Below are 16,811 nucleotides of genomic sequence, written 5' to 3'. Positions count from 1 at the left end.
TTTTGCATTAGGAAAAATAACTTGATCATCGAAGGATATAATTGATGTTGGACTAAAACCACCCCATAATCAGGGGTGGAGGGAGGGGACTCCCATGGCAAATATATATCTGTATATAATTTAATTTTAATTAAGTTTAAACTATTATTTTATAGCAAAATACTTCTAAAAAAATAATATAATTATTTGTACTAAAAATAATTATGTTAATTCATTAATTATTTTTAGACTTATGATTAATTAAGTTTTTTTTACAATTAATTTAATTAATTTTATTTTATTAATTTAATTATCAGACTTGCATAAATGTTTATTAATTTTTTTGGTAGTTAAAGTGTTTGTACCACAATAATGTTTTTACAGGAAACATAAAGATAATTATAGGTTGAAAGTTTACTAAGTAATGGGAAGTTGAGAAGTTATCTGCTACAGGAAGTTATCAGCCGCAAAAGAAGTTAGAAACATTTGTAGGTGACGATAACTGCCAAGACATGCAGGACGTGGGAAGTGTAAGTTCCAAAGTTTTCCAAATTCTCTCAAGTGAAACTATATAAAAGGAGAGCTGTGTTATGGGAAAAACCCAAACCAACCAACAACTAAATCAATCAACTCAACCAGACTCTAATAGTCTTTTATCCTTTATTTTACTATCAATTTCAATTTCCAAGCCTTATTATTTAATTTACTTCACCTTTGTAATCACTTTCCAGCAATCAATGCAAGCCTTCATTTTATTTTTGGTTCAGTTTTACAATGTGATTTGATCAGCTGTATTCAATGTAATGAAGTTCCCACAATTGTCTGTTCTAGAAGTCAGAGTGCACATAGGTGATACACTCAGTATTCGGCATGTTTGCAATTTCTAAGCTATTAGCCAGCTGAGATTGTTTTTTAGGAAATAGTTTTTGGCACACTTAGTGGAACACAAGTTCTCATTTTAACAACACAAACACACTTCATCAACATCATCATTTCATTCATCATCATGAATCATCATCATCAAAATCAATCAAAGTCAAAAAAGAAAAGAAGAAAACAATGGAAAGGATGGAGGGAGGGAGGGGATGGAATTCATATTGGTCACATTGGTGGTATTCTTGAAAAAATGGAAAAGAACAAACAATTCCAAAAAAAAAGAAATTCCAATTCCAAAGCAAACAAAGAGTGCAAGAAGGGATTAGTTTGTGAATGATTTTAGCAATTAGCAGCAAAGCAAAAGAAATCAAGCATCATCAATGCCTTAATAATGAAATGATGGCATGAATTTAAAAAATAAAAAAAGTTTTTTTTTTTTTTTTTTTTTTTAAAAAAAAAAAAATTCAACATTCCATATTTTGCATTACTCCCTGATAGCTAAGTTTTCAGGCCAGAGGAATATGATTTGACATTGCAGGAGGAAAGACCAAGTACTAGGGGGCCCTCAAACCACAAACTGATTTGATGATTGATGTGGTCAAAATGAAAAAATGATGAAACTCTTTAGATTCTTTAGATTCTTAGTAACACTAACCACTGACTTTTTTTTTTTTATGATGTGATGGCAAGTTGTAAGTTTCCGCTTGCCTTTGCCTGCCAAGTGTAGTGTAGACACCACTCTCTCTAGGGGGGGGGGGCAGTGGGAATTAACATATCTAGTGTGTGTATATATCTACAACTACACTACGACCCTCAAGAACTAGACCTATGGGTAGGGGTTTTAGAGTTCGATCGCCATCAAGTGAACATGGATAAGGTTAGGGATGCCGTGCAGGAGCTAAATTGGTCGGGCTTAGACAATCAGCCACCTTAAGTTTCACAAGCCTTACTTTGATATTGACAATAAGAACCCATACGCAAGTCATTATTGTATTCCTAATTTTAGTCTATTTTTGGGTGAGGATGGGCAATCAACTTTGGAGTGCATAGCGAGATTCACAATTCAATGTGAGGAGTTGGTGAACTATGAAAACTTCATTAGTTGCAAACTGAGGTTATTTCCAAATTCACTTACCAGAGTTAACTTCACCTGGTATTCTACCCTTCTAAGAAATTCTGTTTTTTCTTAGCAGAAAATGGAGAGGTTATTCCACACTCAATTCTTTCAGGCTGAACCTGAGGTATGTGTAGTCAAGCTTTCTAGGATGACTTAGAGAGGTGCAGAATTGGCAGATGCTTTCATTGCTAAATTCAAGAAGATGACGAATAGGTATAAGGTGTTCTTACCTAAAACATAGTATATCAAAATGGCCCACAAGGGCTAGATATCAAGTTTCGAAAGAAGTTCCAAGGGATGGAATTCAGGGACTTCTATGAACATGCTGCTGAAGTAGCCAAATATGAGGAGTTACTGATGGAAGAGTCACACCGAAAGAGGACGACTATGGGCATATATGACCAGGAAGTAAATAATTATGAACTCACTGTGGCTGACTTGGTTACCACTGGTACTTGTGTATTCTTGCTTTAAGTATCTCAAACAAGATGACTCCTCAGAGGAAGACTTAGTGAACTAGAATCACAACTCCTTAGCATGCCTTCAACACCAACAAGACTGAGGCGATATTTAATTTTCTGTTAAAATAGAAGTTTATCAATCTCCCTATTGACCACAAGCTTCTAACCAAAGAAGAGATGACTAGGAGAGACTACAACAAATTGTAGACCCTTTTTTTTATAACCTTGTGGACATGTGCATTGAGGCCGTTAGGAACCTAATAATGAAAAAATTATATGACTATGAGATATATTTAGAGGCATTAAAAATAGATAATCATATGTATGACACGTTTTTAGGAGAACATAATTTTGAAGAGTATAACAAATGTTTAATTAAATTTAAATGAATTTTATTTTTTGTTTAAATTTAATTTTGAGAATTTGTTTTATTAAAAAACCTTATTGAGCTCTCTAAGGCCTATAAGGCCCATAGGATATTTTGATTAAATAAATAAAACCCATAATTCTTTTTTTTTAATCTATCTTTAAAGGAAAATAAAAATTAAATAGGAAGTTTCCTCTTTAAGACTTCTTAAATCTTTCTATTTAAGGATTACATATATCACACCCTATCCCTTGTAAGGCATGACATATTTCTGTAGCATATCTAATGAATTACCGAACTACACCTACAGATGACTCATTAAATATACTACAAGGGATTTTAAACAAAATATAATATTTTATTTTTACTTTTATATTGCGAAAAATTGCATGGTGATGGTTAAAACTTTAGCAAAACCCAAAATTTATAACATGTTGAAATCATAAAATAAATCATGTAAAAGATTTCCTTCAATCCATTTCACAAACATAATAAATTCAATTATATTTTAAGTAGACATTCATTGGAGGAAATAGACTTAATATTATAACAATTACATTTACATAAGTCTCGAAAGGAAATACAAATATTTATAAACTCAAAATGTTATAGCAATGTAATGTTTTTTAATATAAACTGCTCAATGTCCGTAGATCCATACATATAGCTACAAAATGCATCAGAAAAAAATTTCAGGGGTATACCTACTATATATACCCTCAGTCAATATAAAATGCTACTTCCAAGTCTCTCACTCGGCAGCCTTCTCCTTTCCCTTACCTGTGACAGCATAAATAAGCTATCGCTGAGTATATCACTCAGTGGTGCACAACTAATAACTTTAAAATTTAAAATAAAGCACAACTTGTCAAAACATAATAAATCATATTTTCTATAAGCATGAAAACATCATAATAGTTCTAAGTCCATAAGAACCATTTATTGAAATCACCTTTCAAATGAGAAATCATACTTTACAAATCACAATTTATAAAGCATAAGTGTTGTCAATATCAACACACAGTTTAGACTATGACACAAAATTTCATGATCAATGCCGTATTGTACACCATGATAAAGCAATCTCAACCTCACTAACCGTTATTAATGAGAGAAGGGCTAGCTAGCTAATGAGTACTCCTTAAGTCTCACCTCACTAACCATTATTAATGGGGAACATAATTATAATCAAATATCAAACCCCAAGTAGCCATTACTACTGGGGAGTTCCGAAAGGGACTGTCATGCTAACTGTGATTTCAAAACAATTTTAAAAAGTTTTCCACCCAACAATCACGTTTGTAAACCAATAAACACATTCAAATCATCATAAAACCCATATAGAGGTGGCAACTGTAACACCCCTAATTGTATAGCCTGGTATATTTCACTGTTTTGGTGACCGGTGTCGGTCCGGACAATTAAGGGGATTAGAACCATACTTAAGACAACTAGAGAAGCCATAAACACAAATAATTAGTAATATTCAATTAGTTAATTATAAATAAGAAAAACAGAACATAAGAGGTTAAACGAGCCGAGAGTCACAGCGATGGGTGACCTCCTCGGGAACGACTGCGAAGTCGTTTTAAACTCAAATTTCGAACCGTAAAATGTGACGCTGCGGTCCTTAGGACCCTTATGAACACAGTGGAAAAGAGAAAATCACGAAAAAGAACTGTTAAGCCAGTCAAATAATTAGGTCAGGGAGCCGAAAGAAATATGGAATTATTTGCAAACCGAGATGAACCGGCGAGGGGATGAAAATAGACATAAAATGAACAGCCGAAAGAAATATGCTGCTGGTAGCATGACCAAGTCAACTTTGAAGGACCAAAAATGAAATTTTACAAGTCCAATTGATATGGCACCAATTGGGGATGAAAATAGACATAAAATGACACAATTTTCATTTAGGAACCATGCTCAAAAAGTGACCAAAACCTAGTGAACAAATTGACCAAAGTTGGATAAATGCAGTCTGCCACTGTACAAACTGACCAAATGAACAGTGCTTGTTCATTTGGTCATAACTCGAGCTAAGCAGGTCCAAATGACCTGAAATTTTACCAGTGGTTATATGAGATATAGATCTAAAACTTTTATGAAGAACAAAAGTCCAAATTCTGCCAGCAACCAAGCCATTTGGCCACCCCAAGTTGGTGACCCAAAACTGTCAGCACCAAAATTTGCCCAGAAAATCTGGGTTGTGTCTAATCCGGCAGCCATGGTTCAAATGACCATAACTTAAGCTACAAAACTCCAATTGGGGTGATCCAAAAATGAGAATAAACTTAAGACAATAAGGAACATTTTCTATGAAGGAAGTTTTGTCAAATTCCAACAGTAGATTGACCAATGGAACAGTGCAATTAGGGACACCAAAACTGAAAATTTGACAATTTTGCCAAAAGGACTTAAGCTTTGAGAAAATGACCAAAACCAACAAATTTAATGACCAAAATGTGGTATGTGGGTGAAGTTGGAGTTCCCATACCTATTAAGCCTTAAAAAGTCAACAATTTGACTTAAATAGTGTAGTAAATAGTAACCCGAAACACAAAAACTTCGAGAACGTCGAAATTAGCACATTAAAGCTAGGTAAAAATGAAGTGAAATTTATTTTTGGATTTATGCTAAGTTATGGTACTGAAACACTGTGAAATTGTGTGTTTCAGCTGAAAAAGACTTGGAAGCTCTGAGAGACTGAGTCGAGGCCTAGAGGCGACTCACGTCAGGTTTGTGCACAGTAATTGTTGTTTAAATATATGATTCTTGAAAATTTGATTTTTCTTGAGTTAATTACGAATTGTGTTGCCACTTATGATTGTGAATATGACTTTGAAAATTTACCAAATTTCCAATAAATTATTTGAATAAATTGTTTTGAATTGATTTTATGTTCACACATAGCATGACAGTATCACATTATTCCTCCTCCATTTATGGGGTTGAGATCGTTTATTTTCCTCCCTCTCTGGCTTGCCAGTTGAGGTTGAGACCGGATGAGAACTCATTAACTAGTTAGCCACCTCCCTCATTGATTTCGATTAATGGGTTGTAGATTGCTTTGTCGTGGTGTACAACACGGCATTGATCGAAAATTTTGTGTCATGGCTTAAGTGTATAAGATTTTGGCAACACTGTGTTTAATAAATTATTTGACTAAATGGTGTTATTATGAGCTTTGATATTTGTGAAATGTGATTGAGAAGTATTCAAATTGTGTTTCATCAATGAACGGTTTATGTATTGCATTTTAAATTTTTATTGTGCACCACTGAGTATTTTATACTCAGCGATAACTTATTTTGCTGTCGCAGATAAGAGCAAGGAGAAAGTAGCAGAGTGAGCTGCTATTGAATTGAGGCCTCCACTGATCTTTTTGTACGGGTATTATTTTATACCCTTGTAGTTAATTTTGATGTAAATATATTAATGTTGTATGTATCAATGTAAGTTGAGCAGTTGTAAGTAAATTGTAATCATATTATTTTTGGATTTCCTTCTGTAAATTAATAACTGTACATGTGAATTTCATATATTATGCCTTGTGAATGGAGTTGTTAAATATTTTGAGATGATAAATTTTGATTTGGATTGTGGAATTACTTTGAAGTGATTTGAATTGAGTTGATTGAGATTTATTGGAGGATGGGAGTTGTGGAAAATTTTTAGAAGTGTTTTTCTTTAGGTATTTGAAGAACGATTTTCTCCAAGTACAAACGGAACTCTGTCAAAATTTTTATAAAATTTGCGGCAAAATTAAAATGGACAAAATTTTTTTCTAGTATTTAAACTTTGAATAAATGGCTTTTAATTCTCACTAAAATGCTCACCACTTCCAAAATGTAAGAAAATTGTTTTAAAATCCCTTGTAGGGTACTTAATGAGTTATCGGTAGATGAAGTTCGGTAGTTCATTAAGTATTCTACGGGATCATGTTATGCCTTACAGAGGGGTAAGGTGTGACAGCAACACCCAAATTTCTCAAATGCAAGAGAAAAACCATATCTCAATCAAATTAAACTCATTCAAAGCAAATCCATTCAATTAAACTCATTCCAATCAATTTATAAGTTTAAAAACAAGAAAAAAGGTTAGTTATGAACAAACCTCCAATGAACTCCTTTCTCTTTACTTACTTTTCCTTGTCTATCCCAACCTCTTTTTCTAATGAAAATACACAAGTAGAATGTCTCAATATTCATCTTAACTATTGCCAAAAACTCATTTCATAAATGTCTAATGCCTCCCTAAGTTAGATTGGCAAATTTCAAAGTGTTTGGAACTTTGGACAGCTTAGTGTCTAAATCTTTGAACCCAAATTTTTACCTAGTTCCAATCATAATTTGATTAAGTATTATGAAAATTGTTCCTATAGGTCTTAAATTTATTTTTCTTTTTGAATCACCTAATTTAGAGTTGTGTAGCTCAAGTTATGACCAAAAAAGTTGTTACTGTTCACGTGAGCAGATTCTGGTAGATTTGGTAACTTAAATTTTCCTAGTAATTTGATTGAGTTAAGTCCACAATTTGGCCTTAAGTTCCCCATATGAAATGTTCTACTATGTTTTAGGTTTCCATCAATTCAAGAATCACCTAAATTGGAGTTTTCTAAAGAGAGTTATGACAATGCAAATTTTACTATTTACATGGTCCAAATTCTGCAGATTCAGGTTCTGGCAGATTTGTTGACTTAAATTCGCTTAGCAATTTTATTGAGTTAAGTTCATAATTTGGCCTTGAGTTCTTCATATGAAATGTTCTTCTATGTTTAAGGTTTCCATCGGTTCAAGAATCATTTAATTTGGAGTTTTCTAGAGAGAGTTATGTTAATGCAAAATTTACCGTTCATGTGATCACCACTGCAGATTCTAGAATTCCACCTCCAGATTCAAGTCTCATTTAAGGTAGCTTATGTTCATTTTTGGGGCAGGATATCTTCATGAAAATTTTAACCCTATGTCTTAAGTTTCATTTCCAATTGGTTTCACACCAATTGGAGTTATGTAGCTCAACTTATGGCAGTCTAAACATGCTGGACTCAGGTTTAGAATTTTCTGCCCTAAGGTTCAATTGTCACCTCCCTAATTACTTCCACTAATCAACATCAAATCACATTTAAGTCACCCCAAATGATCATAATTAAACATTAATAAATCCATAACACTTCATAGCACAAAAACTCCCAAATTTTCTTCAAACCCTCAAATTCCCAACTTCACAATTCATGCAATTCCATAATATTTATTTCACCAATCACGTACACTTCATCAATTCAACATAAATTCTCAACTAAATATGTCAAATGATCATAATTAGGTATTATAACCCTCAATTATATAACATAAAATATAAGCCCTAATTATACATAAACCCTAGTTTGTAATTTTTCCAATTTATGCAATTCCCATGTAATTCTACTACCCTAAACATGTATACCACTTCAATTGAACTTAAATTCATCATCAATTTAACTAAACACATCAAACCCTAAGTTTTCCCCAAATTAGCCAAAATCACACCTATTTATACATACATGATTCTCACGCTTTCTCATGTAATTTTTATCAAAATCTAACTTGATTCAAAAAATAGTATGACAAATTGAGTAAGAAAAGAAACTTACCTCAAGTGTCCAACTTCTAATCTTCAATTTTCCTTCCAAATTTCTTATTCTTCTTGCTTCAATCCCTTAATCAAAGGTCACTTTGGTGTTTTCTACCATTTAGATTGAGAACCCATGGATGAAAGGTAGGAAATCAAGAGTGGAGGGAGGTTACAAATGAGAGAAATCAAGAAAAGAGAGAGAGAGAGAGAGGATGGGGAGAGGGTGGCGGCACAATGGGGAGAGAGAGAGGAAATTGTCTTTTTGATTTTTAGTGTAATTGTCTCCTTTATATATTTATCCCAAAATTTAATTTATTTTAATTAATAATTTTAATTTGTGTCATAAATGTAATTAAACTTAAATTTTATTTCTTTTCTTTTCTTTTCTTTTTATACTCTAATTTTTTTCTCAAAAATTTTCCTCATAATTCAATACATTATTTTCATTTAATTTAATTGACATTTTGGTAAAAAAATCAACTCTTGAAGTGAATTGACCAAAATACCCCTCATCGGGTCATTTGGTTCTCAAGATGTCTTTGAGCAGTACTAGTCACAGACCCAAAAAAAAAAAATGGTACTATTCAGAGATCGGAGGTTCGGGGTGTTACAACATAAACTTCCTATAGAATGTTTTGACCTAAACCCTACAAATACCTTACAGAAAGAAGAAAAAAAGAGAGAGGGAAGGGAGAAGACAACAACATAACACAAAAAAAAAAAAACTCCCACTCCATCTCTCCAATTCAATAAGCTTTTCTCATCTCACTCCTTCTTTCTTCTTCTTGCTTTTTTCTTTTTTCTTCAACAAACCTTGAAGATTTCTCGGCACATATTCTTGTTTCTGTCACTTCATTTTTAATTAATTTTTTGTGTACTTATGTTTATGTAAAAATTGTATAAAAATTATATTTATAATTTTCATGAAATTATGATAATTTTAGCCTTAAGAATCATAAAAAAATCTATTTAATTAAGTTACGGCTATCCAAAATTAAGGTGTCAGCATATTATGATTTGCAGTGCAGTCGAATTTTAAGATTCATATCCCCCTCAATTCTTCATCTTTTTCTTCGATTCCAGGGTCTAAAATTAAATTCAAGATTTTGTCTAACTTTTTCCATTACTTTCACAAAAAAATCTTTTGTATTTTGAGAGATATGATGTTTTAAAAAAGTAGTGTAAATCTATCATTGTTAAAAGTTTTGATTTTTGTAAATTATTTGGTAATGATTTTGACTAAGTAATTAATTTTATAATTTAATATGAAGTTTGATCTTGCTCTTGAAATGTTGCTGTAATTTTATACTTGTATAGATATTTTTAGAAATTCAAATATAAAGACATAGTGAATCTGCCAAATTTGAAAATTTCCTTTTATTTATATTTTTTTTGTTCAAGTATCAAATTATATCTTGATATAATTTTAATGATTTATATGATGTGATATGATGTTATGAAGTATTAAAATTAGATTAGATGGACCCTTGGTCATTTATAGTTTTGACCTATTAAATGCCCATATTGTAAGCGATTAAATTTTTAATTGTAATGCTTATTTTATTTTAAAAAATAAATTGTTAAGCAGCCCTAAGTTAAGTACCAAAAAGAGCAATATTTGCGTGCAGCTTAGTAGAGCTTAATGGAAGTAAGACAAAGATTAACATGCCATATTAAAAGAGAATGCCATTCTTTAAGGGTAGCTTGTCTCAGTAGCAACTGCAATGATTAAAAGATAAATATCCCTTAAACTTTCTTAAAATAATATTTTTATATATAATATGTAGTAATAATAGGATTTACTTGATAAATATTAAAATCGATTTTATTTGTATCTTTAACCCATTTTTGATGAAATTTAATTAAACAAATATTAGGTAAATTAAAATTAAAATTAAATCTTGTTTGTATAAAAAAACTAACTTTGGCATGTAAAATAAATGTAATTAAATATTTAGTAAGAAATAAAATAAATTATCATATTAGAAATAAATATTTTTTTAGGATGTAATTGCTTGAGCCTTTATGTATCTTTTAGAATAAATCGCATCATGTACATAATTTATTTAGTTTAATTATCTTTAGGGTAACTTGGTAATAAGTTAATTAAAAACTTAAAGTTGTTTGTAAATTGAATTTGTTCATAAATTAAATTATCAATAATAAATTAATTTTACTCATTTGGTAAATTTCACTTAATTTACTTCAATAACCCCATAAGTAGGGAGTACTTGTGCAAGAAATTTGTTTGTAAATAATAACCCCTGTTTGAATTACTTGCATGTGTAGGTTTAAAAATTGCATTTTTAGGTAAGAAGTATGATAAAGGAATAATAAACAAGACTTTTAGAAACATTAGTAGAGAACTGGCACTTGAATTAATGAGGTTAGACCAGGCATAAGGGGTGCCTAACACCTTCCCCTCACATACCCATTATCTTGAACCTAAACATTGGGTTATGGTGATAACGGTTGTGAAATCTCTACAAGGAGTAAGTTACCATCCATGACCTGATCAGAAAATTGAGTGCATCAATCAAGTCCCTTTGGTTGTCCCTTAGGAAATTGATGCCTCAATCAGATGTTCCTCAAAAGAAACAGTGAATATGTCTCGATTATTACCCAGATAACGACTCCTGTCTATCTATGCCTATGTGGCATAAATCCTTAGTACCGTAGTAGTGTTATGGGAAGATGGTACTTACTAGTATACTTGATTCTATTACGATTGTATAAATTACATGTCTAGCAAATGCTATCTAAGGAGGTGATACTTAAGTGAGACTGATGTGACTCTACCATCTTTCCTGGGCATTACCTAGTGCATTTTATGCAATCTTAGTAGATGATCTTTTGCCTCACACTACAAAAATACCATAACTCCTAAAATCACAACACGGATAACTGCTGGGCCCTTAGGAGAGTGATCTAGGATCGCATGAATAAAGGTGTCTTCAAATTCTCAAAGGAGAAGGAATGCTAATTGATAGGGACCCATTCCTTTCTCTGGCATCTGTCAACATAACTATTTGGATCTTCAGGGCATTATCAATAATTTGAGGAAACTGCAGGTTCAAACTGAGGTGGTCAGGAGATCTAAATGCCCTCTACATATGTAGTCAGCATATGAGATTCTCCTTAGAGTTGCCAAAGGGCCACCAAGGAGACTAGCATATTATGATCCACCATCTAGGAGATTTCTAAGGAAGATGTACAAGGATCCTTTAAGAAACCTAGTAGGGTAACTGGTCACCAGCTATGCCACTTCCCTAAGAAAATTGAACCTATTGCCCTTGCTAAACTTATGGTGAAATTTCAGAGAAGTAAACCTAATTTTATGGCACCGCCCCAAGTTAAACCAAGTAGAAAATGGTAATTGGTGCACCATCCCAAGTTTCCATAGCCACCAACCTGTACACAGAAGAAAAGGTTTCAAAGGCAAAAGACTATAGAAAGGAGATAGAAAGAAGTAAAGAAAGATTAGCCTTTGTAGAAGAGCAAGTTCAATAGAAAAGTAACAAAAGACTCAAAGTTAGTGGGAAGCTAAAAAAAGGTTCCCAATCAAGAGAAGGAAGGTAAAAATTTACCTGTTCATTATAGTATTACCTATTTTGTTTTGTCTGTTACTTTTTAAAAAGTGGTGGTGGAGGACTCAAGGAACTAAAGGGAGCATAAGCTAATCTTTTATAGGCTGAGGTGTGTAATGATATTACCATTTAATGCTCTAAACTAGGGGAACTAAAGAAAATAATGATCTAAAAACCTTTTGAAAGGATAACCAAGCACCTACGACCCTTGTACATCATGATCTAGCTCAATGGTCAACCTACCTCCAGTGTGCTTATTGATAATGGATCGATAGTGAGCATAATGCCACTTAGGATGTTGTTAGCAGTTGGGGAAACTAGAAGAGGATCTCATTACAATTGATGTCTCAGTGTTTCCATTCATTGAGGAGATATCCGGGACCCTTAGTGTTCTACCAGTAGAAGTAACTATGGGTAGTAAGTCTTTTACTACTATTTTCTTTGTAATGAAAACTATCAAGCACTTTTAGGGAGGGACTGGATAGAATTAGTGCATTCCTTTTTCACTTCATTAGTTTTTGTTGCTTTGGAAAGGGAATGATGTGGAAGTTGTTTGGGCAGATGCCAAGCCATTTGTGGCTCATTTAGATGCAGTAGAGGCCTAATACTATTATGTAGACAGGAGCCCTATTTAGCTCCATAAAAAGAAGCCTAACTAGAGGGCTCAAGGGACATTGGTTCACAACTCCCCTAGAGAAAGCAGTGCAGGTATACGCAAAGTCCATAATAGCTTCCAAGCTTACCTCCCATGGAGATAAGAAATAGGAGAAAGAGCTAGAAGAACCAACAGAGGAAGTTGACAGTTCACTTATAATTGTGACTTACAAGTGGCTGATGGCCTACCCCATTGTTGAAGAGCTCTATGATGAGTAGCAGACATATACAGGAAGAATTGGTAATAACTACATTTGCAGCAACTCCATGGCAGAATGGAAGTAGAGGAGGCCTTAGAAGTTGAAGGGGTCGAGGTCATCTATGAGGAAGAGCCAAAGGAGGATGGATTAAATGAGATATAGTTCCAAGACCGTGAGCCTACCCTTAGAAAATTAAATGATATGCTGACTGGAGTATAAGATCCTCTTAAGGAAGTTAACCTCACTCACTTGAGGAACCATGGGTGACATACATTAGTTCTTTGTTGAGGAGTGATTTAAAGTAAGAAATGGTTTCAGTTTTGCATGAATACAATGACTACTTTGCCTAGAATTATCATGAGATACCAATATTACAGAAGAGCTTGGTGGAACATTGGCTGCCCATTAAGTCATAGTATAAGCCACACTGTTAAGCACCCAGAAGAATATCAAGGCAAGTAATCCTAAAGGTAAAGAAAGAAATTGAGAAATTGTTGAAGGCTGGTTTCATAAAACACTCAGAAGAATGTCAATGGCCTTGTAATATTGTACCTATTGATAAGAAAAATGGAAAGTTGAATGTGTGTAATGATTTTAGGGACTTGAACACCACAACTCCAAAGGACATGTATGTAATGCCAATAATAAATGTGCTTGTTGATGTTATCGCAAAGAATGAATTGTTATCCTTCTTTAACAATTTCTTAGGATACAACCAAATCCTTATTACACCAGAGGATTTGTCTAAGACCATCTCCAGATGCCCTGGTTCCATTGGGACCTTTGAATGGCTGGTAATGTCTTTTGGCTTGAAGAATGCCATTGCTATATACCAAAGGGCCATAAATGTAATACTCCATGAAATGCTGGGACATTTCATAAAGGTGTACATCGATGACATAGTAGTGAAGTCCCAAAAGGCTGATGACCACTCGGAACATTTGAGGAAGTGTTTCTAGAGGATGAGACAACATTGGCTAATCATTAAGTGTGCATTTAGAGTTAAAGTTAGGACATCTTGGGATTCTTAGGGCATTAGAGAGGAACATAGGTTGGTCAAAATAAGATCAGAGCCATTCAAGAAGCCAAATTGCTCTATACTAAGAAATAATTACAGAGATTCCTAGGGCAAGTAAATTATTTGAGAAGATTTATTTCCAACCTTATAGGAAAAGCGAAAGAATTTTCTAGCCTTTTGAAACTCAGGCAAGAGAGTTAGCTCAAATGGGAAGAGAAGCACTAGTAAGCCTTTGACATAATTAAATAATACCTCTCTAGGCTATTGATGTTGGCTCCTGCTAAGGGATATAATTGACTAAAGCTCTATCTATTTGCTACTTTTAACTCTATCGATTGTCTACCAACATAAGATAACCAGATGGGTTAGAAGCAGGACGTTTACTATCTAAGATAAAATCTCATAAACACAGAGACTAGGTACTCTCTAATAGATAAACTTTGTTTAGCCTTATACTTTTCTTGTATAAAGTTGAAGCACTATCTGATAGGATCCATAGTATATGTTGTTTCATAGACTAACTTGATGAAATACATGTTATCTAAACCATTAATTACTAGTCAAATTAGGAAATTGCTGTTAGCTCTGTCATAATTTAATTTAATCTATTTTCCTCAGAAAGCTATGAAAGGATAGGTGCTTGCGGATTTCATGGCAAACCAACCTTGCTTAGAGGTGGTGGAACCAATGGGACAGGACTTGGATATCTTCAGTGCTATAGAAGTTTCTTGGAATCATTGGTTCGATGGTGCCAATATAGAGACATTAGTAGGTGCCGGGACCTGAAAGAACTAATACAACTAACTTTCAATTTAGAATTCCAATGCACTAAAAAATAAGTTGAGTATGAAGCATTGATTATCGGTATGGAGATTCTAAAAGAATTAGGAACAGAGGAAGTGCACATCATGGGTGACTCATAACTAGCCATCAAGTAGTTGACAAGGGAACATAAGTGTGGCAACTTCCCTTTAGTCCCATACTTTGCCCCAGCAGTGCAACTCTTGGATTGCTTCGGAGAAGTGTTTTCCACACATGTTATAGGGAGGCCAATTGGGAAGCAATTGAGTTGGCCCAGTTAGCATCAGGTTTAAAGATGTCCTAGGAACTGACTCATAGAATGATCTTAATCAGAAAGAGGAAACACACGTCCTTTGAGGAGAGAAGTATACTAATTGATTTGTTTAACACTAACTTAATTGTTACTGATGACTTGCAAAGAAGGTGGAGAAAAGAGACATCATTGACTTCATCAAGGAAAATATCATCCACAAGTTCGAAATCCCTTAAAATATTACAATTAACCAAGAAACTATGTTCATTGGGCAGGACATGAGGGACATTACAAAGGATTATGGTATAAAATTGCTCACCTTAACTCCATATTATGCGTAAGTAAATAGATAGGTAGAGGCATCCAATAATTCTAATAGGTATCATGGAGAAATTGACAAGAATCTAAAGGAGTGACACTTGCTACTATTAGAGACTTTATGGGCTTACATAACTTCCAACAAGGATGCAACACAATTGAGCCTTTTTGGCTTAACCTATGGGCATGATGTCATTCTTCTAATGGAGGTGGTGGTTCCTTCGCTTCTAGTTGCCAGACAAAATGACTTGATACCAGACAAGTAACACTAGCTATGGTCATGGAGTTGGAAGACTTAGATGAAGTTTGAATGCAAGCCTTTAATCATATGGCTGCACAGAAGAAAAAACTATCAGGGATCTAAAATAAGAAGATCCGAAGATAGTCTTTCTAGGAAGGTGGCTTAGTTTGGAAGACTGTGTTACTCATTGGAGCTAAAGATAGGGAATTTGGCAAATGGTCTCCGAATTGGGAAGGACACTTCCAGGTGCTTTGGGTACTGAAAGAAAATGCTTATTAGCTAGCTAGCCTCTCAGGGAATTCGCATAAGAAGGCAATTAACAATAACTACCTAGAGAAATTCTTTCTCACTATGTAGGAAATGCAAGAGCAGTCAAAGAAGGATAGATAAGGCTTTGTCTACAGCCTCACATAGTCGACCCCACAGATTTTTCTAATTTCCTGCAAATAAATGGAAGAAGCAAAAGTCTACATGTGACTAAATTTTCAATGTATTAACATGCAAAAAAAATAAACATTTATGTAACAAAAGTAGGCTTATCAGACACTATCATAAATAAAGAGTCAATCCATAGCTTAATGTTTATAAAAAAATATTAAATATTGTCATATATACTATACTACATCCCATGAAAGTACTATTATAAAACAAAGTCAAATCTAAATCAGGCTGAGTATAGCTGCTCTAATGGCCGACCAACTATCACGGTAAGAAGATAAAAACTTGATGTAGCTCTCATGACTATGAACCTGGAGCTTAATTTGAGAACCAAGGCCTTTAAAAACTTACCCTTAGTATCATTCTTCTTAACATCCTATGCTTAGTTAATAAGCATCACCCATTCTTAATCTAATAATAAGGTGTTTTTGTCCTTAACTTAGGCAATCTTTGCCTTAACATAATTGGCCTCTCACATAAGAGTTTGCCTTATCAACCAGTAGACCAAGACTAGCCATTGAGCCATAAACTTTTAAATATTGTTGTTTAGTGACTCAACTTCCTTCTTCTAATTCTCATGTTTTGAAAGCAGGTCAAACAATAGAGCTTTGAAATCCTCAAATTGGCTAGAAGACTCAGAAGCAGTTAAACTGGAGAGAGAAGATAAAATCATGCCGTACTGGTCCGTTAAAAGGTTGTTAATTGCCAAAGAAAATAAGAGCCTTAATCTATCCTTGTTTATACTAGTAGCTAGAGCAGAAGGATAAAAGGAGAGTTGGAAGAGTCGATAATGATGTCAGTAAGGAAGGAAAGGTCCAGAGCTAACATAGGATCGTAAATGGTCTGAACAGTAATTAGTGGATATGCATGATTAGTTAGAGTAGCTAG

Source organism: Hevea brasiliensis, chromosome 2 (assembly GCF_030052815.1).
Source record: "Hevea brasiliensis isolate MT/VB/25A 57/8 chromosome 2, ASM3005281v1, whole genome shotgun sequence".
Taxonomy (NCBI): Eukaryota; Viridiplantae; Streptophyta; class Magnoliopsida; order Malpighiales; family Euphorbiaceae; genus Hevea; species Hevea brasiliensis.
Note: the sequence above shows the minus strand (reverse complement) of the source record.